Source organism: Rattus norvegicus, chromosome 4 (genome assembly GCF_036323735.1).
Source record: "Rattus norvegicus strain BN/NHsdMcwi chromosome 4, GRCr8, whole genome shotgun sequence".
In the NCBI taxonomy this organism is placed as follows: domain Eukaryota; kingdom Metazoa; phylum Chordata; class Mammalia; order Rodentia; family Muridae; genus Rattus; species Rattus norvegicus.
Genome location: NC_086022.1, coordinates 3,183,928 through 3,209,970, shown reverse-complemented (window position 1 = coordinate 3,209,970; position 26,043 = coordinate 3,183,928). Strand labels below are relative to the sequence as shown.

General features: G+C 38.8%; 1 pseudogene; it reads left to right on the top strand.

Annotated features, from left to right (window-relative positions):
- The window catches only part of LOC134486693 (ATP synthase-coupling factor 6, mitochondrial-like), a 51,769-nt pseudogene extending 29,316 nt beyond the window's left edge, over window positions 1-22,453 (top strand).
- Window positions 22,454-26,043: the final 3,590 nt, after the last annotated feature.

Sequence of the window (26,043 nt, the reverse complement as noted above, 5' to 3'; positions counted from 1 at the left end):
AGGGAATGTGATGCTCTTTTCTAAACTCAACGGTCACTCTTACCTGAAAACACACACAAACTAACACACACACACACACACACACACACACACACGCACACGCACACGCACACGCACACACAAACACACCACATAATGTAAATAAAATTGAATGAAACAAAACTTTTAACATGTCAGTGTTCTTAGGTAAATTTAGTTTGTAACAGTTCACATTGCTCCTTAATTTCTCAAAGCAGATCCTGTGTCAATCCTCTGTGGCACTGCAGCTAGAGCAGAAAGCCTACAGATTTCTAAGCTCACTTGTTTACATGTACAAAGAAATGAAGATCCAGGAAAGACAGAAGACCAAGCTGCAGAAAAAACTGGAAAGTGGCAGCCTAAGGATGGGAGTTCACTGAATGGACATTGGCTTGGTTAGTTTCTACCAGGAGCAATAAAGCCATCATCTTGTGGAGCTTGTTTTTTTGTTGTTGTTTTGTTTTTGGTTTTTTTTTGTTTTTTCTTGTGTAGTTGTCTCCCTCTATCTCTCAGCCTCAGAATTTATGACTCTTAAAGTTGTTTTGGGTTCAGAAATATAGTACGATTGGGAGGTGGGTTTCTATTTGTTGGTTTTGTTTTGATTTTTTTTTATAGTTCTTTTTTTTTTTTCAGAGCTGGGGACCGAACCCAGGGCCTTGTGCTTCCTAGGCAAGCGCTCTACCACTGAGCAAAATCCCCAACCCCAGATTTGTTTTTATGTCAGATGATCAGACACTTTTGTCTAACTTCCTAAATCTTCTATCATCATCACCTCTTTTACCTTGGAGGTACCCATGATGAAACTAATAATGGGTGCATCTGAAAGGCTTTCCCTCTCTCTGGTACCCCTTTCAGAAAGCAAAGCAAGTCACCATGGAGATTATACCAAGAAGTTACCATAAGGAGATTAGAATAAAAAAATAAAGAAGGGTCAAGAGATGGCTCACTGGTTAAGAACATTGGTTGATCTTCCAAAAGACACGAGTTCAATTCTCAACTCCCATACAAAAGAAAGATTAAAACATTTGTAACTAAAGTTGCACATGAACCTGTGTCTTCTTTTCTATGGGCACCAGGCATGCAGACAGTATACAGTCATATATGCAGATAGCATATACTCGGAAAATGTTTTTAAAAATAATAGAATGAGGAGCTCCACCCACAGGGCTCTTATAGGTCTTCTAAGATTATTAAAAAGCCCTCACTCGGTACCATATAGCATGTATGTATTTGCACACCTGTGTGTGTGTGTGTGTGTGTGTGTGTGTGTGTGTTCGTGCATGTGTATGGAAAGCAAAGGATTGTTTTTCCTCAGACACCATCCACCTTTCTTTCTTTCTTTCCTTCCTTCCTTCCTTCCTTCCTTCCTTCCTTTCTTTCTTTCTTTCTTCCTTTTCAAAGCAATAGAGACATGGTGTCTTATTGGCATAAGACTTGACAAGCAGATGGGTGGACATCAATCTCAAGGATCAACTGGATTTCATTTCTCCCTTGTGGAAATTACAAACACACACAAAAACCCTTGAATTGTTTTCCATCTTTATTAAATTGGGCATTTCTTATTTACATTTCAAATTTTATTCCCTTTTGCAGTATCCAGGCCAATATCCCCCTAACCCTTCCGCCTCCCCTTCGATATGGGTGTTCCCCTCCCAACTCTACCCCCATTACTGCCCTCCCCCCAACAATACCATTCACTGGGGTTCCAGCCTTGGCAGTACCAAGGACTTCCCCTTCCACTGGTGCCCCTACTAGGCTATTCATTGCTACGTATGAATTTGGAGCCTAGGCTCAGAACATGTATAGTCTTGGGGGAATGGCTTAGTCCCTGGAAGCTCTAGTTGGTTGGATTGTTGTTCAAATGGGGTCTCAAGTCCCTTCAGCTCTTTCCATCCTTTCTTTGATTACTTCTCCTGGGGTGCCATTCTCAGTTTAGTGGTTTGCTGCTGGCATTCGCTACTGTATTTGTTATATTCTGGCTGTGTCTCTCAGGAGAGATCTACATCCGCTTCCTGTCAACCTGCCCTTCTTTGCTTCATCAGTCTTATCTAATTTGGTGACTGTACATCTATGGGGCACATGTGGGGCAGGCTCTGAATGGGCGTTCATTCAATCTCTTTTCTATACTTTGTCTCCCTACCCCCTCCTAAGTTTATTCTTGTTCCCCTTTTAAAGAAGGAGTGAAGCATCTGCAATTTGGTCATCCTTCTTGAGTTTTATGTGATCTGTGCATCTTGGGTAATCCTAGCATTTCGGCTAATATCCACATATCAAATAGTGAATACCATTTGTGACTTTCTGTGATTGGATTACCTCACTCAGGTTATTTTCTAGTTCCATCCATTTACCTATGAAGTTCTTGAAGTCATTGTTTTTGACAGCTGAGTAGTATTCCATTGTGTAGACATACCACATTTTCTGTATCCATTCCTCTGTTGAAGGGCATCAGGGATCTTTCCAGCTTTTTGATATTATAAATAAGGCTGCTCTGAACATAGTGGAGCATGTGTCTTTGTTGTATGTTGGAGCATCCTTTGGGTATAAGCCCAAGAGAGGTATAGCTGGGTCCTCAGGTAGTGCAATGTCCAATTTTCTGGGGAACCTACAGACTGATTTCCAGAATGGTTGTACCAGTCTGCAATACCATCAACATTGGAGCAGTGTTCTTTATCCACACCCTCACAAGCATCTGCTGTCACCGGAATTTTTGATCTAAGTCATTTGGACTGGTGTGAGGAGGAATCTCAGTGTTGTTTTGATTTGCATTTCCCTTATGACTAAAGGTGTTGAACATCTCTTTAATTCAATATTCCTCAGCTGAGAATTCTTTGTTAAGCTCTGAACCCCATTTTTAATAGGGTTATTTGTCTCCTGGTTTTGTGAGTGTGTTCTTTGTATATTTTTAATATAAGCCTTCTATCAGATATAGGATTGGTAAAGATCTTTTCCAAAACTACTGGTTGCCATTTTGTCCTAACAACAGTGTCCAATGCCTTGCAGAAGCGCTTTAGCTTTTTAAGATCCTCATCTCTTGATTCTTGATCTTAGAGCATGAGCCGTTAGTGATAGAGCAATAAACTAGCACTCAGACGTCCAGGGCTCCTATCATGTAGAGTAGGTAAAACTAGTATTCAAGGCATGTAATGTACCTGATTTAGATATATGTTGATTGTCAAATTACCATAACTCTCTCATACTTACCAAATATGTAAATGCTTGTTTCCATAGAGCACTTAAAATCTGTTCTCTTAGAGTAATTTGGTTAAAAAAATAGAAAATTATTGTTCATAATCATCATGAAAGGTTTTCTTGTTATCAACTATATTTACTTAACATAGTACAGTTAGAAAGCTGTTACTGTGCTTAGGATTCAATTCATTCACTAAAGTACTTGCTATGCAAGCATGAGCTCCATAAACCACAGAAAAATATCAATCATGATGGTACACACTTCCAATCCCATCATTGGGCAACAGAGATAGGAAGATCCCTGGGGGCTCTCTGGATAACCGATAGCCAAGATTGTGAGTTCCGGGTCAGTAAGTGGGCCTGCCATAAATGAAGAGGACAATTTTTCTGAACCAAACATATACGGTGTACCCTGATCGTCATGCTTTGTGACTGCCCCCTCAAAAATGTTCCATAAACAGATATATTAAGGAAGTATTGCTTTAAAATGTTTAGGGATTCCTATACAGGAAAATAAACTAGGAGTTTGCAGACATCTGACAATAAAAATATTAAACTGAATATGGGTAACTTAAAGACAGGTAAGTGCAGAACTTCTCTCTTGCCACCTCACCCAAGCACCAGGCACAGAAACACTCAGGGTAATGTTGGGTAAATTTAGTCACATTTTGTCTTTCTGGGAGTGACAAAGACTATAACAATGTAGGTCAAAATCTTCCAGGCACATAAATGTGCAAGACAAAGGGAAACAGAATAAATTCTTTGAGAATTACCTAGGCATCAGAATTGCAGATTGTTGTATTGGACAGTCAAAGAGACACATCACATGTCATCCTCTGCCAAGCTCAACATTACAGATATGTGTTTTCTTTTGTTTCTTCTAACATTCTTCATCTATCTTCCAAATTGCTTCTTCCCCTTCATCTTACATTTCAGATGGATTCATGTCTGACCTTATGGCAATGTGTTTATACCTTTTCTGAACAGTCCCTACAACTAGCTTTGTTTGATTCTTACATGTGGATTGGACTCTTCCCTACACATTACACCATAGTCCTTATTCCCTTGTCCCTACTCCAAATTTGGAGTAGATGAGAGTCTCTAAAATCTGAAACATAAATACAAAGACAAAGGTTTCCTGCCACCTGCCTGAAGCCCACATCCATCATCCCTCTGTATCCTTAACCATGCCATGGTGTCAAGGACTCACCTTGGTTAGATCCAGGTTTCTAAGAGAAGGGTTATTTGTGAGTTCCAAAACAAATGACTTTAAATCAAATCATGAAGCTGGGGGCCTATGTTCTGGTCAAGATGGCTCCCTACTCTGCTTTCTATAGATAGTCTTGACTCTATAGTCTGTTGCACATAACTTTGCAGTAAAGACAGCTCTCTCTTGAGACAGAACTCTCTGGTTGAGACTCTACTGTCTGTTTGTAAAAGCTATCTGGATAGATCAAGTATTTTCTGACCAAAGTTAGAAAAGTTTCTATAAAAATTATTGGATTTTCCTTCCCAAGTTAGAAATCCTATTATAAAAATTCTAAAAATAATTGTTGGATTTTCTGATCAAAATTAGAAAGCTAGAAAATATTCTAAAAGTGTGTGTGTTCACTCTTCATAAAACTTTCTTTGCATAGCTGCTAGAAAACATCCTAAATATACTATATTAGCTCTCCTAATCATTCTAAGGATTTCTCAACAAGGTTTGTGCTTCTGGGAGTTACATGTCTATAAAAGTCTACAGTTTGTTGAGACATTAGCCACATCTTGCTTGCTTTACTCAGGCTGTCTCTGATTATCATGGAGTCAGTACCCTTGATAGAAAGGAAATTCCTCCAAGGAGGAAGTTCGAAAAGGGTACATCTACACTGTTCTACATACTAAACTTACAAATCAATCCTCATGCAAGCCCAAGCCATGCTGGTTCTGTTATAGTAACAGGAACACTTTTCTGCCATCACTTATACATGGCCAAAAAGGACTCAGTTCTCCCACACACCGCTTTTTCTATCTCTCTGATGTCTAATAATAACAGTACATTCCTGTGATCCTCTAACACTCAAAACTAAGATATTGGGGCTAGAGGAATGGCTAAGTAATAAAGAACAATTGTTGCTCTTCAAGAGAAAATTACTTTGGTTTCAGGCAAACATGTACGCCAGTTCACAACCCCATTTAACCCCAGCTGATGCCATCATCTGGCCTCTTAGGACAACACCACTCAGTGATATACATAATATAAAAATATTTTTTAAATGGTTGTGAGGGACTTGTACATGGCTTGGTCAGCAAGTATATGTAACTCCAAGTGCAGACCATAACCCCTCAGCAAATGGAAGGTTCAGAGTCATGTACTTACATGCAATCCCAGCCAATTTGAGATAGAGACATGGTCATCCCTTAAGGTTGCTTTCAGGGAGAGACCCTTTCGCAAAAGTTATGTGAACAATCTCCACACACTCACAGGGAATTATGGATGTATCAGAAGCACAAAAGAAGAAAGAAAAAAACAACCAGTAATTGTGAGTCAATGCTTTATGGTGCATTGCAAATCAATAATTTCAAGTCATGCTCTCTACAAAGTTAATTTTGGTTCTTTGTTTTGTTTCCTGATTTCTTAGGAGTATTTCACTGTGTCACGCAGATTGACGTTTCATTTATTGTCCTCCTGTCTCTATTCCCAGAGTCCTGGGATATGAGTGTCCAACACTATGCGTTCTTCAAAAATTAATTTTTATTTCTCTCTGCAGGCTTAAAAAAGACATTAAAATTAAGACAGTAAAAGCCCATAACTTTAATAATGTGCTTCAATAAGAGATAGAAGAGCAGCTGCTATTATTTTGGGAACCCCACAAAATTATCAAAGTCGCTCAATTCTTAGCCGTATCATTCGTGTTTCCTTCAGCAACTTAATAGGTTACCACATCCACTTTCCCTTTCTGACTCAAATATATCTCCATTGCTCTGTAAGTTTAATATGTAGGTGAAATGGAGTCTTCAAATATTAAATCTGAGTTTCACAAAGAGTAGTAATGAAAAAGTAAGACAGAAACCTTTGTCATAATGGTTGGGGACAAACATAAAGATGAGAATCAACCAGAAAAATGAAGTCCAAGTTGTTTAGGGAATCAGTTGTGCTCTTTCAACTTCAAGGAACTTTTCATTTAGCCTCTCCTCTTTTTCTTTTTCTGTTTTTCTTTTTTTTTTATTAAGTTGAATATTTCTTATTTACATTTCCAATAATATTGCCTTTCCCGGTTTCCAGGCCAACATCCCCCTAACCCTCCCCCTCCCTTTCTTTATGGGTGTTCCCCTCCCCATCCTCCACCCATTACCGCCCTACCCCCAAAAATCACATTCACTGGGGGTTCAGTCTTAGCAGGACCAAGGGCTTCCCCTCCAACTGGTAATTTTACTAGGATATTCATTGCTACCTATCAGATCAGAGTCCAGGGTCAGTCCATGTATAGTCTTTAGGTAGTGGCTTAGTCTCTGGTTGGTTGGCATTGTTGTTTATATGGGGTCTCGAGCTCTTTCAAGCTCTACCAGTACTTTCTCTGATTCCTTCAACGGGGGTCCTGTTCTCGGTTCAGTGGTTTGCTGCTGGCATTCACCTCTGTATTTGCTGTATTCTGGCTGTGTCTCTCAGGAGCAATCTACATCCGGTTCCTGTCGGTCTGCACTTCTTTGCTTCATCCATCTTGTCTAATTGGGTGGCTGTATATGTATGGGCCACATGTGGGGCAGGATCTGAATGGGTGTTCCTTCTGTCTCTGGTTTAATCTTTGCCTCTCTATTCCCTGCCAAGGGTATTCTTGTTCCCCTTTTAAAGAAGGAGTGAAGCATTCACATTTTGATCATCCGTCTTGAGTTTCATTTGTTCTAGGTATCTAGGGTAATTCAAGCATTTGGGCTAACAGCCACTTATCAATGAGTGCATACCATGTGTGTTTTTCTGTCATTGGCTTACCTCACTCAGGGTGATATATTCAAGTTCCAACCATTTGCCTATGAATTTCATAAAGGCATTGATAGCTGAGTAATATTCCATTGTGTAGATATACCATATTTTCTTTATCCATTCCTCTGTTGAAGGGCATCTGGGTTCTTTCCAGCTTCGGGCTATTATAAATAAGGCTGTTATGAACATAGTGAGGCACGTGTCTTTTTTATATGTTGGGGCATCTTTTGGGTATATGCCCAAGAGAGGTATATGTGGGTCCTCAGGTAGTTCAATGTCCAATATTCTGAGAAACCTCCAGGCTGATTTCCAGAATGGTTGCACATGTCTACAATCCCACCAACAACAGAGGAGTGATCCTCTTTCTCCATATCCTCGCCAGCATTTGCTGTCACCTGAGTTTTTGATCTTAGCCATTCTCACTGGTGTGAGGTGAAATCTCAGGGTTGTTTTGATTTGCATTTTACTTATGACTAAAGATGTTGAACATTTCTTTAGGTGTTTCTCAGCCATTCGGGATTCCTCAGCTGTGAATTCTTTGTTTACCTGTGAACCCCATTTTTTAATAGGGTTATTTGTCTCCCTGCGGTATAACTTTTTGAGTTCTTTGTATATTTTGGATAGAAGCCCTCTGTCTGTTGTAGGCTTGGAAGATTTTTTTCTGAATCTATTGGTTGCCATTTTGTCCTAACCACAGTGTACTTTTCCTTACATAAGCTTTGCAGTTTTATGAGGTCCCATTTGTTGATTCTTGATCTTCAGCATAAGCTGTGGCTGTTTTGTTCAGGAAATTTTTCCAGTGCCCATGTATTCGAGATGCTTCCCCAGTTTTTCTTCTATTAGTTAGAGTGTATCAGGTTTGATGTGGAGGTCCACTTGGACATAAGCTTTGCACAGTGTGATAAGCTTTGATCGATCTGCATTCTTCTTCATGTTGACCTCCAGTGGAACCAGCACCATTTCCTGAAAATGCTATCTTTTTTCCATTGGGTGGTTTTGGCTCCTTTATCAAATATCAAGTGACAATAGGTGTGTGGGTTAATTTCTGGGTCTTCAATTCCATTCCACTGGTCTATCTCTCTGTCTCTGTACCAATACCATGCAGTTTTTATCACTATTGTTCTGTAATACTGCTTGAGTTCAGGGGTAGTGATTCCCCCTGAAGTCATTTTATTGCTGAGGATTGTTTTAGCTATCCTGGGTTTTTTGTTATTCCAGATGAATTTTGCAAATTTTTCTGTCTAACTCTTTGAAAAATTGGATTGGTATTTTGTTGGGGATTGCATTGAATCTGTAGATCAGTTTTGGTAAAATGGCCATTCTTACTATATTAATCCTGCCAATCCATGAGCATGGGAGATCTTTCCATCTTCTGAGGTCTCTTTCAATTTCTTTCTTCAGTGTCTTGAAGTTCTTATTGTACAGATCTTTTACTTGCTTGTATAAAGTCACTCCGAAGTACTTTATATTATTTGGGAATATTACGAAGGGTGTCATTTCCCTAATTTCTTTCTCAGCTTGTTTCTCTTTTGTGTAAAGGAAGTCTATTAATTTGTTTGAGTTAATTTTATCCCCAGCCACTTTGCTGAAGTGTTTATCAGCTTTAGTAGTTTCTCTGGTGGAACTTTATGGATCACTTAAATATACTATCATATCTTCTGCAAACAGTGATATTTTGACTCCTTCTATACAAATCTGCATCCCCTTGATCTCCTTTTGTTGTCTGATTGCTCTGGCTAGAATTTAAAGAATAATATTGAATAAGTAGGGAGAGAGTGGGCAGCCTTGTTTAGTCCCTGATTTTAGTGATTTTGCTTCAAGTTTATCTCCATTTAGTTTAATGTTAGCAACTAGTTTGCTCTATGTGGCTTTTACTATGTTTAGGTATGGGCCTTGAATTCATATTCTTTCCAGGACTTTTATCATGAAGTGGTGTTGAATTTTGTCAAATGGTTTCTCAGAATCTACTGAAATGATCATGTGGTTTTCTTCTTTCAGTTTGTTTATATAATGGATCACGTTGATGGTTTTCCATATATTAAACCATCCCTGCATGCCTGGGATGAAGCCTATTTGATCATGGTGGATGATTGTTTTGATATGCTCTTTGATTCAGTTTGCCAGAGTTTTATTGAGTATTTTTGCATCGATATTCATAAGGGAAATTGGTCTGAAGTTCTTTTTCTTTGTTGGGTCTTTATGTGGTTTAGGTATAAGAGTAATTGTGGCTTCATAGATGGAATTCGGTAGTGCTCCATCTGTTTCAATTTTCTGTATTAGTTAGAATAGTATTGGTGTGAGGTCTTCTATGAATGTCTGATAGAATTCTGCACTAAACCAGTCTGGACCTGGGTTCCTTTTGGTTGGGAGACCTTTAAGGACTGCTATTTTGTTAGTAGTTATGGGGTTGTTTAAATGGTTTATCTGTTCCTGATTTAAGTTCGATAACTGGTATCTGTCTAGGAAATTGTCTATTACCTGCAGATTTTCAAGTTTTGTTGAATGTAGGCTTTTGTAGTAAGATCTGATGATTTTTTGAATTTCCTCTGATTCTGTAGTTAGACATGTCTAACTACTTTAACTTCATGTCTCCCTTTTCATTTCTGATTTTGTTAATTTGGACACACTCTCTGTGCCCTCTTGTTAGTCTGTCTAAGGGTTTATCTATCTTGTTGATTTTCTCAAAGAACCAACTTTTGGTTCTGTTGATTCTTTCTATGGTCCTTTTTGTTTCTACTTGGTTGATTTCAGCTCTGAGTTTGATTGTTTCCTGCCTTCTACTCCTCCTAAGAGTCTTTGCTTCTTTTTCTTCTAGAGCTTTTATGTGTGCTGTCAAGCTGGTGACATATACTCTCTCCTCTTTCTTTCTGCAGGCACTCAGAGCTATGAATTTTCCTCTTAGCACAGCTTTCATTGTGTCCCATAAGTTTGGGTATATTGTACCTTCATTTTCATTAAGTTCTAAGAAATCTTATTTTCTTTCTTTATTTCTTCCTCGACCAGGTTATCGTTGAGTAGAGCATTGTTCAACTTCCACGTATATGTGGGCGTTCTTCACTTATTGTTTGTTATTGAAGACCAGCTTTAGTCCGTGGTGGTCTGATAGCACGCATGGGATTATTTCTATCTTTCTGTACCTGTTGAGGCCTGTTTTTTGACCAATTATGTGGTCAATTTTGGAGAAAGTACCATGAGGAGCTGAGAAGAATGTTTATCCTTTTGCTTTAGGATAGAGTGTTCTATAAATATCTGTTAAGTCCATTTGGTTCATGACTTCTCTTAGTCTGTCTACATCTGTGTTTAATTTCTGTTTCCATGACCTGTCCATTGATGAGAGTGGGGTGTTGAAATCTCCTCCTATTATTGTGTGAAGTGTAATGTTTGTTTTGAATTTTAGTAAGGTTTCTTTTACATATGTAGGTGTCCTTGTATTTGGGGCATAGATATTTAGGATTGAGAATTCATCTTGGTGGATTTTTTCCTTTGATGAATATGAAGTGTCCTTCCTTACCTTTTTTGATGACTTTTACTTGAAAATTGATGTTATTTAATATTAGAATGGCTGCTCCAGCTTGCTTCTTCCGACTATTTGCTTGGAAAGCTGTTTTCCAGGCTTTCACTCTGAGGTAGTGTCTGTCTTTGTCTCTGAGGTGTGTTTCCTGTAGGCAGCAGAATGCAGGGTCCTCATTGTGTATCCAGTTTGTTGATCTATGTCTTTTTATTGTCCTTTTCATTTTCTAAGCTACAAAGAACAAGGCGACATGCATCTCCACCTATCCCTTTTGCACTGGGGCTACTGTATAAATTCTAGAAGAAAGACAGTTTTCATTATTCTTAGGTATGCCCTGGTGACATCACCAGGCCCCAGTAAATAGTTCCAAACCCTGGTAACATAGAGTACCTCCTAGTCTCTTTGGGTCACAAAACAAGAAATACCATAACACATGGATGAAGGAAAAGGACTTATAGGGAGGGTGCTCAACATTAGCCAGATGGGGGTTCAGAGGGTGGGAAAGCAGTCATTATCCATTATGTGCATGTATGAAATGAATATAGAAGAAACTTGGTCGCATTAAGCAAATCTCAAAATAACCCTTGTCTCCAATACTATTACTGCTGAAAGGTTAGGTGTATGAGACGGATCTTCTGGTATTTTAAATAATGGTGAGGTCTTTGGGGCATACTTCTACTATAACAGTACAAATATATATATATGCCAAAATTGACTATAACAATTTACAAAAATACTATTTAAGAAATCTTTTAACAAATTATCATACTGTAAATTCAAAACGAAATCCTGCAATCTGTGGGGATTTAATTGAGGGAGAGGGTCAAAAAATAAAACATCTGCCTTTGGTTATCTTAACAAATTATTGGCATCACTTTGTGAAACATTAAATAGACGATTTATTGTTGTTTCATTTTGTTTTCTTTTCTCTTTATGTTTTCTTTCATAATCCTTTAAGTAAGCCCATAATTTTGTTTTGGGACCCATTTGTAGGTATTTTGGGCCACATGGAAGGTGCCATTTAGAAATCAATTTAGTATTCAATATATTATTTATAAATCCAGGAGGTGTTGCAGAGGAGTCGGCTTCAAAGAATCATGTGTTTACCTCAAATAGTGAGGATGGAAGTCTATATTGCAGATTCCACAAAACAAATAAATAAGCTGAGTGGGTATAGCAGCTCGCCTTTATAGTGGCAGTATGATGGTCCTTATACCATGGGTCTCAAGGAAAGAGTTTTAGCTTAGGTACATAAAATTGGTGAACTATGGGTTCAGCAAGCACACTTCAGAAAATTATGTACAGAGTAATCAATTAAAGTATCTTTTATGAGTTTTGAAATTCCATATGCTTCTGTACATAAATATTCATATGCAAGTATGACATACAAACAAGAATGTACATGAAACACAGAACATACTCAGAATACAGAAAGGAAAGTAGTAAAAAAGGACAGAAGCAAAGACGGAAGAAATTAAAGGAAGGAATGATTAAAGAGCCATTACTACACTACCAAGGCTGCCATTCATTGTAAGGCTAAGTTCCCGACTCTGCTGTCCTATTCTAACATTATTTTACTGTCTTACCTTTGAATCTCTGAAAAAGGTTCAACTGTGAGACAAGTGTTACGAGCATGCAAGGAAGACCAGGCTACAAACTCAGAAGAAATTACTCAATTTCATCTCAGCAGGTCAGATCCCTCCCTGACACTTTGTTGTATCACTGAGAGCAAACAAAAATTGCATCACCCATTGAAGTCCAGGACGTTTGGATTTGAAACAGGCATTGTGTGCAGTTTGTTCCAAGAGTATCCTAAGACGTTCTTTATGTTTTACCTGACAGCATTGTGATTAATGGCTTTACTGTTGAAGTTTCTGGATCATTGAGTAAATTTTAAGGTCACAGGCACATTTTCACTCTGTCTTCAGAATATTTGTTCACTCTGTGCTCTCAACACCAAGCTCCAAATGAGCATCCCCTATGAAGGGTATGTTTCCATTTAGATGCCACAGTTACCATGGACACAAAAAATAAAGCCTTAGTCACCCCAGCTATCTCTCACCTTGTCTACCCTCACAAGGTAGCATCCCCTCTAGGGCTTCCCACTCGCCCGAAAAACCTCTTTCATGAGCTGATTTATGGATTAATGAATATGGTACATGTGGCACAAGTTTGTAGATTGGAGATCAAAATTCCTGTATCAGGAGAAAGACTGAATGGGCATGGCAACCTACCTGTTATTCAGACAGCATTGTACCCCAGGAACAAACTGACTTTCTTGACGAACTGGTTTTCCAGCAGCTCTGAGGTTCATTTTAAAACATTGCCTCAATGAATAAGTTACAAAGGAATCCAGGAACTCACACAATGTCTACCCTAATGAATGAATGAACATGAATATGTTTACCATCGCACATGGAAGACATACCTTCACACTCATGCAAAACACACACACACACACACACACACACACACACACACACACACCACAAAACAACACAAATCTATATACATAAGAAAAATTAAATACCTTTCACAGAAATTCATTCCCACACATGCTGAAAAGCCACAATCAATATTAAAAGATTCAAATATCCTAGTAAGAGCAGAGTAAACTGGGAGCTAGTAACAGACAAGTTCTCGGACAACTACAAGTCAATGGCAAGCAGTCAGCCAAGTATCTGTACACTTTACCTAGATTCTGAAGGAAAATACACAATTCAGCATGTCAGTGGTATGCAGGAATCCACTATCAAGTGGCAACCACTCAGCCCACCTTGCAAGGGGGATCCTTGGATGTATGCAATGGGAGGTGCCTATAGAAGCTAAGATTGAAACACTTGTACATAGTAGTGAGGCAGAAAGTGGCACCACTAATAACCTCTCCACTACTAAGAATCAAATCATATGATCTTTAAGGAGACAAGAATGAATATATATGAAAATCCCCTAGAAAGTTAGTGCCCAGATGTTTTGTGCACAGGAGCACATGTTTTGCATTTTAGATGTCTTTACCACTGAAGTCAGAGGCTCAGAATAAACCAGGGTATCCTACTTCAATATGTATGGACTCATCTAATTTCAGCAAGTCTCAGATGGGAATGTGGACTTTCAGAAGAAAGAACCCATCCTCAGGACTACTCAACAGAAGCCCCATGATTTATATATTTCCAGGTCACTGGCACACTCTACAGTTCTCAATCTTAAGACTACAATAAGTACTCCCACCTGAGTTTATAGGTTCTGCAGACCTCAGATTTGCTTGCTGAACACACTACTCCAACCTCCAATCCAACATCAATCAACTGACCCAGCTTCTGAAAACATGAACAAACATGGAAATATATTTTAATTACCACCTTGTTATATTTCCCTACATAAATTTATCTCCTTTTGCAGGCCATCAGCAATGTTACATAAATAAATAAAAGCAGGGCTGGGGAGAGAATTATATTTGTTCTGTAAAATACTTGCTGAGCAAGCATTAGGACCCCAGTTCAAACACAGAACCTCTGTTATAACAAAACAAAATGGGTGTTCAAGTACACACCTGTGACTCAAGTACTGAGGAGTAAGAGCCAGGCATATTCCTGTGGGTCACTTGCCAGATAGTCTGGTTGAACACCAAACCAGTTCTTAACTCTGTCTGAAAAAAAAAAAACTAAAAAAAACCAATAAGTGGTTTTCTCTTGAGGAAAGACAAATTTAAAGTTGCTCTCTGGCTTCTACACATATGTTCACATATACACATGCACTTAATACATATTTGTACCTACATACATGATTGGTAGCACAAAAGCCCTTTTACCTACATGTCTTCATGGAATCCAGGAGCATGCAGGGTAATTGACTCCATGGTAAGGACAAAGAACCTGGAAAGCTGGGGATTGATGTGATTAATAATCTGGTGATTTGCAATATCTGATACACCAGGCCATATCAAGCTTCGACAACCAGACTCAGAGATGAATAATATTCAAATAACTCTTACCTTATTTGGATTAACAGATGCACAGAAATTAGTAATATTCAAAATAACTCTTACGGTGTTTGGATTAACAGGAACCCTCTCATACTCCCTCAACAAGGATTAGATGTAGATAATAACCCAAACAACTTTTAAGCTATCTCCATGAATGAAGCCATGCCACGTCCTTTCTTATGTCACTAAGCTAATAGAGGCAGTCGATGGAAAGAATCCATCTTCTTTGAAGAAATAAATATTTGAGTTAAATGTCATTGCAATTGTGCCTTCATGTGCACTGGAGATTGTGTAACACCAGGAAACTTTTCCCCCAAATTATATGGTATTTAAATATATGAGAATAAAGTGCATGATATCAGACTCCCAAAATTTGATCCTGCAAGTCAGGCTAAAGTTAGTTTTCAGTCTGAGCTCTTTATAGATCTATTCTCTTCCTGCCATGGCACCTGCAGGAATCACCTCAATGCATATACATTTAATAAATAATAAATGAGTAAGAAAAATAAATATTTTGGCTTCTCTACAACAGCCCAGAGAGCACAATTCAACTGCACAATGACTACAAGACCTGTTCCTTTCTTTCACTTTGTCATTTGAAGTAGTAATAGGTGGAATTACGTACTGCCTCTGCTAAAGTGGATACTTCTAGTTTCTTTGAAAAGTTAGTTATAGCAAAGAATATTCTGCTGGAACACACAGGTAAAGGAATATTTATCTGGAACATATATGTTAGAGAATGTTTTCCTGAAGCAGACACAAGTGAAAATATGATTTGATATAGCAAACACATGATAGAACCTTGGAAATAAGGAGTATAAATAGGGACCCACAACACTGGGAATTGAGCACTGAGCATTTATTTGATTTGCTGCACCTCACTATTCTTTGCTAACAATACACGTGCATTGGTTCACCTTACCTAGCATTGCTAATTTCAACTTGTAATAAGCAGCCATTAAGAGAAACTCTCCAAATAACTGCTTATGGGGTTCCTATGGTGGCTTGCTACTTCCACAATCTCCCCTTATTTTGGTCAGTGAGCCCATCAGTTTCTTTAGAATTGAACTCTAGCTGTCTGGTGTCTGCCTGCTTGAGGAGAGGACTATAGATACCAATTTATGCCTGCTGTCTGCCTGCCTAGAGGACTGATTTTCAGCTGTTGAGTTCTGTTTGATGTTCCCTACAGGACTGAACAGCTGCCAAAGAAGATAGAGCTTGCCCTCAAAGAACTATTGCAAAACAGGCTCATTGCATCCTAACAACTTTTCCAATACTTCTGTTTGGTGTGGGGCTAGAGGAGAGCTAGAATCCTTATAAAAAGAAGATTTAAAAAAAATGGCATGCTACCCAATGCACTTTGTTGAACAATCAGCACCTATGTACTAGGTTACTGGTAATTACTATTAGTGTAACTGTGCTGATATTAATGGTTAAATAAATATCATAATGTTCACCATATCCTTCTTTTGAGCACTGGATAGGATAAGATGCTTTTCACTGTAAAAGGCAGATGTGAGAAGCCAAATTTGTCATTCTGTGATGTGGAAGGACCCAGCTGTTCCTTTTTGTCTCATGGTGAACTCTGTAGAAGAGGCAGAGGTAGAGTGCCCCAAGACTGTCTGCCTATTGCATGAGTTGATAAATATCCTGAACTTATCCCCTCCCTTCTAATTGTCTCTTTTGTCTTTCCAATGCATACAATGTTAGCATCAAACCTGCAGTATTGTCAACTATCCAAGTGAACCAGCTGTTCATTTTATTGCTGTGAACAAATACTTGATATAGACAATTTAGAGGAAGAAGTGCTTATCCTTCCTAGAAATCCAAGGGGATAATCCCATCACAGAAGCTGGAAAGAGATCAACTTGTCATATTGCATCAACAGTCAAGAAACTAAGTCAGAACACAGTGTGCATCTGCTCTTTGATGGCTATTCATGATTGTCAACTTGACTATACATGAACTAAACTATAATCCGGTAATGGAAGGTACATCTGTGAGAAATTTTCTGCTTGGTTTCAAGTGGTTGAATCTGCTTCTAGTCTAGACATTTTAGGTGGAAAGACTACAGGATTTTGATTCAAATCTTGAAGTAGAAAGATTATCTTTCAATCTAGGACATAACTATTAATGGAAGGCTATATAATGAGATCAAACAATGAAGGTTTTGTTATTTGCCTGTTTCCTCCACCTTGTAAGTTCTTTGATTTCTTCACTGACACTGGATCCCAATTTTTCTGGATTCCATCATATACTGAAGTGTTGGACCCTCTTGGGGACCCTCAGTGTTTACCCACTGCTGAGCCTTTCTGATGCATTTGAAAGCCCTTTCTCTTTAGAAAGGAACATCCTGAACTTTCTGTTTGGGCCTGGGCTGTAACACCTGGGCTTTAACATCTTTGATGTCAGTTCTTGGTTTCAGTTTCTGTTTTCCTGCTGAGAATGTAAACTCATTTTTCCACTGTGCTTCCTGAGATTTTCCACCCAGTGAATTTGGGTTATATGTACTGTGAAGGTCAGTAAAGCATTGGCATTCTCTTAGCACAAATGATCAGAGTCTCTGCCTTTTCTTAAAATTAACCAGGCCTACTCCTGATTCTCGGTACTGTGGCCACTTTGGCGCCATTACTTAAGACCACCTGAAACATCCAACTTTGTGCAACTAAGAAACTATTACATTTTTGTACTTTCTATAGCCATTGTGGGATTAGTTGGACTCTAGATTGTAAGCCGTTCCAATACATTAGCTTTACATGGAGAGAAAGGTTCATTCTACAAGTTCTGTGACCCTAAATTACCATAACTAATATACATTATAACCCCTTTCTCAATACAAGATCTACTACAGATTTCACAACCTTCCAGAATAGATCAACCAACTCAGAAACAAGTATTCAAGCCTGAGGGCTGTCTTAGGATTTTACTTCTGAGAGCAAACAACATGACTAAGCTAACTTTTGTTGGGACATTTTTTAAGGGTGCCAGCTTACAGATTCAGAGAATCAGTCCATTATCATTAAGACAGGAGAATAGGAATGCCCAGGTAGCCATGGCACAAGAGAAGAAAAAAGTGCAACATCTTGTTCTATAGCCAAAAAGAACAAGACTGTCATCCTCAGGGAGCTAAGATGAAGCTCTCAAACCCAAGCCAATAATGACACACTTCCTCCAACAGGGTCACAACTCCAAAGACTGCCACTTTCTGGGCCAAACAAACACATTTTTTGCCCTAGTCCACATAGGCTTCTTTAATTATATGAGTATATGGAGGTCATACCTAAACATAGCATAATGTAAATTATATTTAGTCTAACTACAAGAGTCCCCAGAGTATTTATCAGTCTCATCAATATTAAAAGTCAAAAGATCAAAGTCTTTTCTGAGATTCATTCAATTACATAAGTTTAGTTGCCTTTAAAGTAAAAATCAAAAATTAGATGATGTATGCTATGTACATCAAATAATCTCATAGTGAATAAATACTGGGAAAAAGCCTCTCTGGATAAACTCTAAACTCTGCATCCCCATGTCTGATGTCAAAACCATGTTCAAAATTAGAAATTTGGACATTTTTTGTTGACTGCACAACAATTATTTTTGTGAGCTTCCATTCCTGGTTAGCAGCTTTCCTCAACAGATATACCATTGCTTCCCTTCTCAAATATTATGGGGTCTCCAAGGCACATTAAATGTTACAGCTTCAAGTTGTAAGTCTGTGATGCACATATCTATTCTCTGATTGACTTCCCCTTGCTGCTGTTGTTGCTGTTCATCATCTCATGGTACTGGCATCTCCAATTCACTGTAGTTTTCCACAGCAACTATAATTTATCAATAACCTCTCACAGGCTTTCTTCATGGAAACCCTCTTTAACTCATTTGCACGTTCCCTTCAGTTTTTGGCAATCAACTGAAACTGAGACTGTATCTTTACCAATGATACTCCCTGGAATCTCACAGTGCCAAGTCTCAGCTACTCTCCATTTTCTCTTTATACCTTCAAAGCCACCACCACCAGGATGAATCTTATAAATTACCAACTCCACTGTCATCATGAGGTAAAAGCTTGGCTGTCTCTGGAGCACAGCTTCATTGTGATCTCAGAAAATACTTTCCAGATTTTCTCACAGGGATGATGATGTCTTCCTAATCACAGTTAATTTCTTAGTTCAAGCTGACATCAATTGCACAGGAATCCCTTATATTGTTGACTCTAAATCCAGATCCACATGGCTGAATCTATAGAATTATGATGCTTTCTGCAACTAGAACATGACCCTCTTTTCTTACTGCATTATTAGCAGCTTTATGTTTTTCATTTATTTCACTTCCTAAAATTTGCTATCCTAGAACTTGCTCTGTAATTAACCTTGATCGCAGAGATCTGCATGTCTCTCTCTCCTGATTGCTGGGATGAAAACATGTACCACAGGCCAGAATTTCAGTGTTTCTCTACTTGAACATGGTGTAAAGAAGGCAGGCCTAGGAATCAAGAGATCTGCTTGCCTCAGTCTCCTGGTATTAAAGGTGTGTTCCATCATGCATGGAACAAAGTTTAGCTTGGTGAGGTCTGGCCCAAAAATTATCACTCTCTTAATACATTTATCTCATTGAATAGAAGTCAAGTCAATTTCACTTGAACCAAACATATTATATGTTTTTTTTCCTTTTTCAAATTGCTATTTTTCACTAAAATGCTCTTCATGGGACGAAACCAGAGGCTGATAGACCTGAGAGCAGAGGGAAGACAAACTCTTCTTCTCTGAGTGACTCCCCTACAGTCCTCAAGACACACAAATCAAGGAGAAGTCTGGGACAGGACTCTTCTTGTTTTTGCCTGCATCCAGAACTGAGTGGTCACACAGCTCTCAGAACACAGATCTGGCTATTAATAAACAGGTCTACAGGAGTGCTGACACGCAGGCTTACAAGAAGATCAAGACACTAACAGAGAGAACAACACAACCTAACACCAGAGACAACCTGGTGGTGAAAGGCAAGTGTAGGAAGCTAAGAAAAGAAACCAAGACTATTTCATACCACTAGAGCTCTGTTCTCCCTCCAAAGCAAATACTGAATATCCAAAAACACTGGAAAAACATGGTTAAGATTTAACATCACACCTCATAATGATGATAGAGGACTTTAAGAAGGACATAAAAAAGTCCCTTAAAGAAATAAAGGAAAACAGAGGTAAACACTTAGATGCCCTTAAAGAAGAAACACAAACATCCCTTAAAGAATTACAGGAAAACACAACCAAACAGGTAAAGGAATTTAACAAAACAACCCAAGATTTAAAAACAGATATATAAACGATAAACAAATACAAAGGAAGAGAACCCTGGAGATAGAAATCCTAAGAAAGAGATAAGGAGTCATAGATGCAAGAATCACACATAATATAAGAGATAGAAGAGAGATTCTGAGGGCAGAAGATACCATAGAAAACATGGACACAACTGCCAAAAAAAAAAACCAGTAAATTGCAAAAAGCTCCTAACTAAAATCATCCAGAAAATCAAGGACACAATGAGAAGATCAAACAAGAATAAGAAGTATAGAAGAGAGTCAAGACTACCAAATTAAAAGTCTGCTAAATATCTTCAACAAAATTATACATGGAAAATTCCCTAACTTAAAGAAAGAGATAGCCCACAAACATAAAAGAAGCCTATAGAACTCCAAATAGATTGGACCATAAAAGAAATTCCTCCTGTCACATAATAGTCCAAACACCAAATGCACAAAACAAAGAATATTAAAAGCAGTAAAGGAAAAAGGTTAAGTAACATATATAGGCAGACTTATCATAATTAACCAGACTTCTCACCAGAGACTGATCCTGGGCAGAAGTCATATAGACTCTAAGAGAACTCAAATGCCAGACCAGGCTACAGTATCCAGCAAACCTCTCAATCAACATTCATGGAGAAACCAAGATATTCCATAAAAAAAACAAGGTTACACAATAACTTTCCAGAAATTCAGCCCTACAAAAAATAATAGAGAGAAAGCTCTAACCGAAGGAGAGAAATTTCAACCGGGGACAAGAAAGAAATTTATTTTCTTGCATCAAGCCTAAAGAAAGTGAGACACAAACATAGTTACACCTCAAACAACAAAAATAACAGGAAACAACAATTATTTTTCCTTACTAGCTCTTAACATCAAAGGACTCAATTTCCCAATAGAGAGAAATAGACTAATAGACTGGATACTTAAAGAGGACCCAGCGTTTTGCTGCATAAGGAAAACACACCTCAGTGACAAAGACAGCCACTACCCCAGAGTAAAAGACTAGAGAACAATTTTCTCAGCAAATGGTCCTAAGAAACAAGTTGGGGTAGCCATTCTAATATCAAACAAAATCGACTTTCCATTAAAAGTTTTCAAAAAGAAGAGGAAGAATTTCATATTCATCAAAGGAAAAATTTACTGAGAAGTACTCTCAAATCTGAGTCCCTCTGTTCCAAATGCAAGGACACCTACATTCATAAAATGAACCTTACTAAAGCACAAAGCACACATTGCACACCACACAATAATAGTAGAAGATTTCAATACCCCTCCTCTCATCAATGGACAGATCATGGAAGCAAAAAGTAAAGAGAGACATAGAGAAACTAACAAATTTTCCGCCAAATGGATTTAACATATATGTTTAGCACACTTCGTCCTAAAACAAAAGAATATAGCTTCTTCTCAGCACCTCATGGTACCTTCTCCATAATTGACCATAAAATCAGTCACAAAACAGGCATAAACAAACACAAGAAGATGTAAATGATCCCATGTATCATATCATCTTACTACAGACAAAGGCTGTCTCTTCAATAACAACAAAAGCACAGAAAGCCCATATACACATGGAAGTTGAACAATGTTCTACTCAATGATAGCTTTGTCAAGGAAGAAATAAAAAAAGAGAAATGAAATTAAGAACTTTTTAGAATATAATGAAAATGTAGGTACAAGATTCCCAAAATTATGGGATACAATGAAAGTAATGCTAAGAGGAAAACTAATAACTCTGAGTGCTTCCAAAAAGAAACTAGAGGGAGCATACATTAACAACTTGACAGCACCCATAAAAGCTCTAGAAAAAAAAGAATCAAATACACTGATTTAGGAAATAATTAAACTCAGGGCTGAAATCAACCAAGTGAAAACAAAAAAGAACTAAACAAATTAACAACAAAACTAGGAGCTGGTTGTTTGAGAAAATCAACATGACAGATTAACCCTTAACCAGACTAACCAGAGGGCACAGAGAATGTATTCAGATTAACAAAATGAAAGGGAGGAGTTGAACAGTAGTGGCAGTGGTGACTCTAACAACTTGGGACTCAGTACAAGTAGAACAGACTAAACCAAGATCGTTTCGAGGATCTTCAGGCTCTCCTCTGTCCTTTGTTCAGTAGTCTCTGTGCAATTGAGGAGGAACATTGGTGTTACAGCTGTGGTGTTTAATAAGGAACTTGATCCTGTACAGAAACTTCATGGACAAGATTAAAGAGGTCAAAACAAAGCAACAGACATCTGGAGGACCTGTTGATACTGGCCCAGAGTATCACCAATATCTGGACAGAGAGCTTTTTAACCTTAAACAAATGTTGGTAAAGGAGAGATAGATAAGTTTCCTACCTTCATCTTTGAGTATCCCAAATTTGAAGTCATTGACAAACCCCAGTCTTGAGGAACATATACCATGTGGCAATTTCTAATAAATTAGTAGTAAAACTAACCTAAAATATTCAAATAAACATTCACTTTACAGTTAAGAAATGAAAAGGGAGACATAACAGCAGAATCTGAGAAAATTTACAAAATCATCAGATCCTACTAAAAAAGCCAATAATCAACAAAACTGGAAAATCTGGATCAAGTGGAAAATATTCTAGACAGGTACCTGATATCAAATTAAATCAGGATCAAATAAACCATCTAAACATTCCCATAACTTCTAAAGAAATAAAAGAAGTTACTAAAAGTCTCTCAACTGAAAAATACTCAGGATAAGATGGGTTCAGTGCAGCATTCTATCATAACTCCATCGAAGACCTTATACCAATACCGTCCAAACTATACCACAGAATAGAAGAAATAGAAGAAACACTACACAATTTATTTTCTGAAGCCACAATTATGCTTATAACTAAAACACCCAAAGACCCATCAAAGAGCAAGAATTGCAAACCAGTTTCCGTTATGAATATCGATGCAAAAATATTCAATAAAATTCTTGCAAACCAAACCCAAAAACAATTCAAAACAATCATCCATCATGATCAAGCTGGCTTCATCCCAGGGATGCAGGGATGGTTTAATATACAGAAATCCATAAACATAATCCACTATGTAAATGAAATCAAAGAAAAAAAGAAAGATAATTATTTCATTCGATTCTGAGAAAGCATTTGACAAAATTCAACACCACTTCATGATAAAAGTCCTGGAAAGATTAGGAATTCAACATCCAAATCAAAACATAATAAAAGCGATATACAGCAAAACAGTAGCTAATATCAAGGTAAATGGAGAGAAACTTGAAGCAATCCCACTATAATCAGGGAATAGACAAGACTGAACACTTTCTCCCTACTTATTCAATATAGTACTCAAAGTCCAGTCAGAGCAATCAGACAGCAAATTGAGGTCAAACTGACACAAATTGGAAAGGAGGAAGTCAATATATAACCATTAGGAGATGATATGATAGTATATTTAATTGACCCAATGATTCTGAAAAGAGAATTATACGAATTCTAGGTTTAGAAATATAAAATTAAAAGAATAAACCCCAAAAGGCCACAGACCCAGGGCTAAGCCCTGCAGCCCGGACTAGCAGGCCATAAAGATAAAGGAGCACAGGAAACACTGTCCAGGCAGGACTGGCAAGCCATAAAGAAAAGGAATGCAAGAACCAGCCTGAGTTAATGGGACTGATTCATGGGACGTCTGGCAGGAAGACATCTCCCCCCAGCTCACTCAGGGCCATCCTCCAGACCCTGATAAGCCCCTGACTTCTAACACGTACTCTTTCTGCTTTGTTCTCACTGCTATGTTTGTATGAGCCAATTGTATGTAACCACGCCAAAACCCCCTAGCCTTCTCTATATAGCCCTCTGACTTTTGAGTTTCGGGGCTGACACCTCTGTCTCCTGCGTGGGATATGTGTCAGCCCGGAGATCTCTGTAATAGGTCTCCGTAATAAACCTTGCCTTTGCTTATTACATCCAAAATGGTCTCTCTGTGTCTGGGGTCTGTGATTTCCCAAGACTTGAGTAAGGGTCTCTCTGCATGGGATCTTTCATAAATGGGGGCTCGTCCGGGATCTGCCGACCACCCCAGACTCTGAAGATGCCTTGGAGGTGAGTTGGATGTTTGTCTGAGTGTTTCTGTGTGAGCGGCACCGCAATTGTCAGTCTGTGTCTGTCTCTGTTTTGGTTCCGCCGTGTGTGTATATGTGTGTGTCTTGGTACCGGTGAAGTCTCACTCTGGTACTTAGAGAGTGGACGTGGAGTCTCACTCTGTGTCTGTGCTAAGAGGGTGGATGTGTATTCCTGCCCTGTGCTAAGAGGGCAGATGTGTGTTCCTACCTTGTGCTAAGAGGGTGGATGTGTATTCCTGCCCTGTGCTAGGAGAGTGGATGTGTATCCCCACTCAGTGCAGCTGCCTTTGTGGTTCATGAGGACCCTCTGGCTGCGGAAGTGGGGGACTCCCCGTGGCCCACAGGCTGCAGCCCCTGGAAGACGTTCCACGGGCGGAGAACAGTTGAAAGAGCCCGGCTGTGGGCAGTCAGGAGGACCTGACTGTGGTTTTCTGCAACAAAGGAGACAGAGTGCTCCTTAGTCTCTGCTGTCTGTGTTCTGTTTCTGTGTTTGGTGTTCTTTTTCTTTGCCATGGGGCAGACTGTGATAACCCCTTTGTCTTTGATGGTAGACCATTGGACGGATGTTAGGACAAGAGGACACTCTGAAATCCTGTTGGGAGGTGGAATCAGATGGTCCATCTCATCCCAAAAGCAGCTAACGTTAAGCTGCAGTTTGGGCCAGGTACTGAAGGTACCAGACATCTGTGAAAATTGGTTATAGGATGCTTTGTCTTGGTCTCGTTTGTCTGGTTTGTTTTCTGTGGTATTGTCGAGTGTCTTTTTGGCTTTTGTTTTGTTTTTGAATTTAGACTGACGACTGTGTTTAAAATCTTGGACTGACGACTGTGTTTGAAATCATGAAACTGTTTGCTTTGTTCGTCAAAGAGTTTTACTTGGTCCTCTTGGTGCTTAAGTTAAAAGTTAAAAATAATTTGCTTGAGAGAAATTTTCTGCCAGGGAGTTTTGTCTTTCTCTCTTGAGCCTCCTCCCCAAGGAGAGAGGCCCCTCCCTTTACTCCCCTTGAGCAGCCTAGCTGCTGTTAACAGTTGTGTAAACAGACATTAACAAAAACCTTGAGGACAAAACCGCACGTAAATAAAAAAGTTCCCCAGATTAGGCCTCAGGTATGAAACAAGTATAGTGAGTAAAAAACTTAATTTTATAGACCCCGCTCTAGTGGCGGTGTGTTGGTTGATAGCCAACGTTAATTTTTTAAAAAAAACATAGTGTTTTATCTGTGCTTGTGCTCCCAACACACAGTAGAGGGGAGCGAAATTAGCTGCAGAGCTGCTGCAGTGAGCATGGGGACTTCTCAAGTCTCACCCAATTTTTCTGGCTCTTCAGGAGCTGTTTAAAAGGAAAAGGCTTAAGGTAAAAAGAAACACTACAGAGAGATTTCTTAGTGAATTACTACACCTTGGTTCACGATCTCTGGGAATCTCATGGTGGACAGCTGAGATAAGCTAGAAAAGGATTTAAATTTTGCTTGGGAGCAAGGAATCTTAAAGGCGGAGTTTCAGCCGATATGGCACTTAGTGCGTAGCTGCCTAAAAGATCAGAAATGCTGTCAACAGGCTATAAAAAAGGGACAGGCTGTGTTAGAAATGCTACAGGAAGAATGATCTAAAAAGGCTGAGAGTGAGGTGGGGGAGGACTCTAAAGAAGACAAGAACAAGAAAGAAATTTCTGCTTTTAGTGGCCAGACCTTCAACTCTTGCTCACAGAAAGAGAGTGCTCATTAACAAAAGTTCTTTAGGGAGCCTGCCTTATCTGCTGGCCCTATTCCAAGAGAGGAGTCAGTCTCCAGCATTAAATTACTTTTCTCACTGGTCATCATTAGCATGGAGAATGCCTTTGATCCTATCCCCACAGCAGCCAGTTCCTGCCCCTGTGGTTGAAATGTCCCAGGTTGGGGGACAGAGAAGCCCCTAAAATAGTTTCAAAAAATCTACAACAAACTGTAAAGAACTTTGTTGTGTTTTGCCAGTCAGAATTTAGAATTC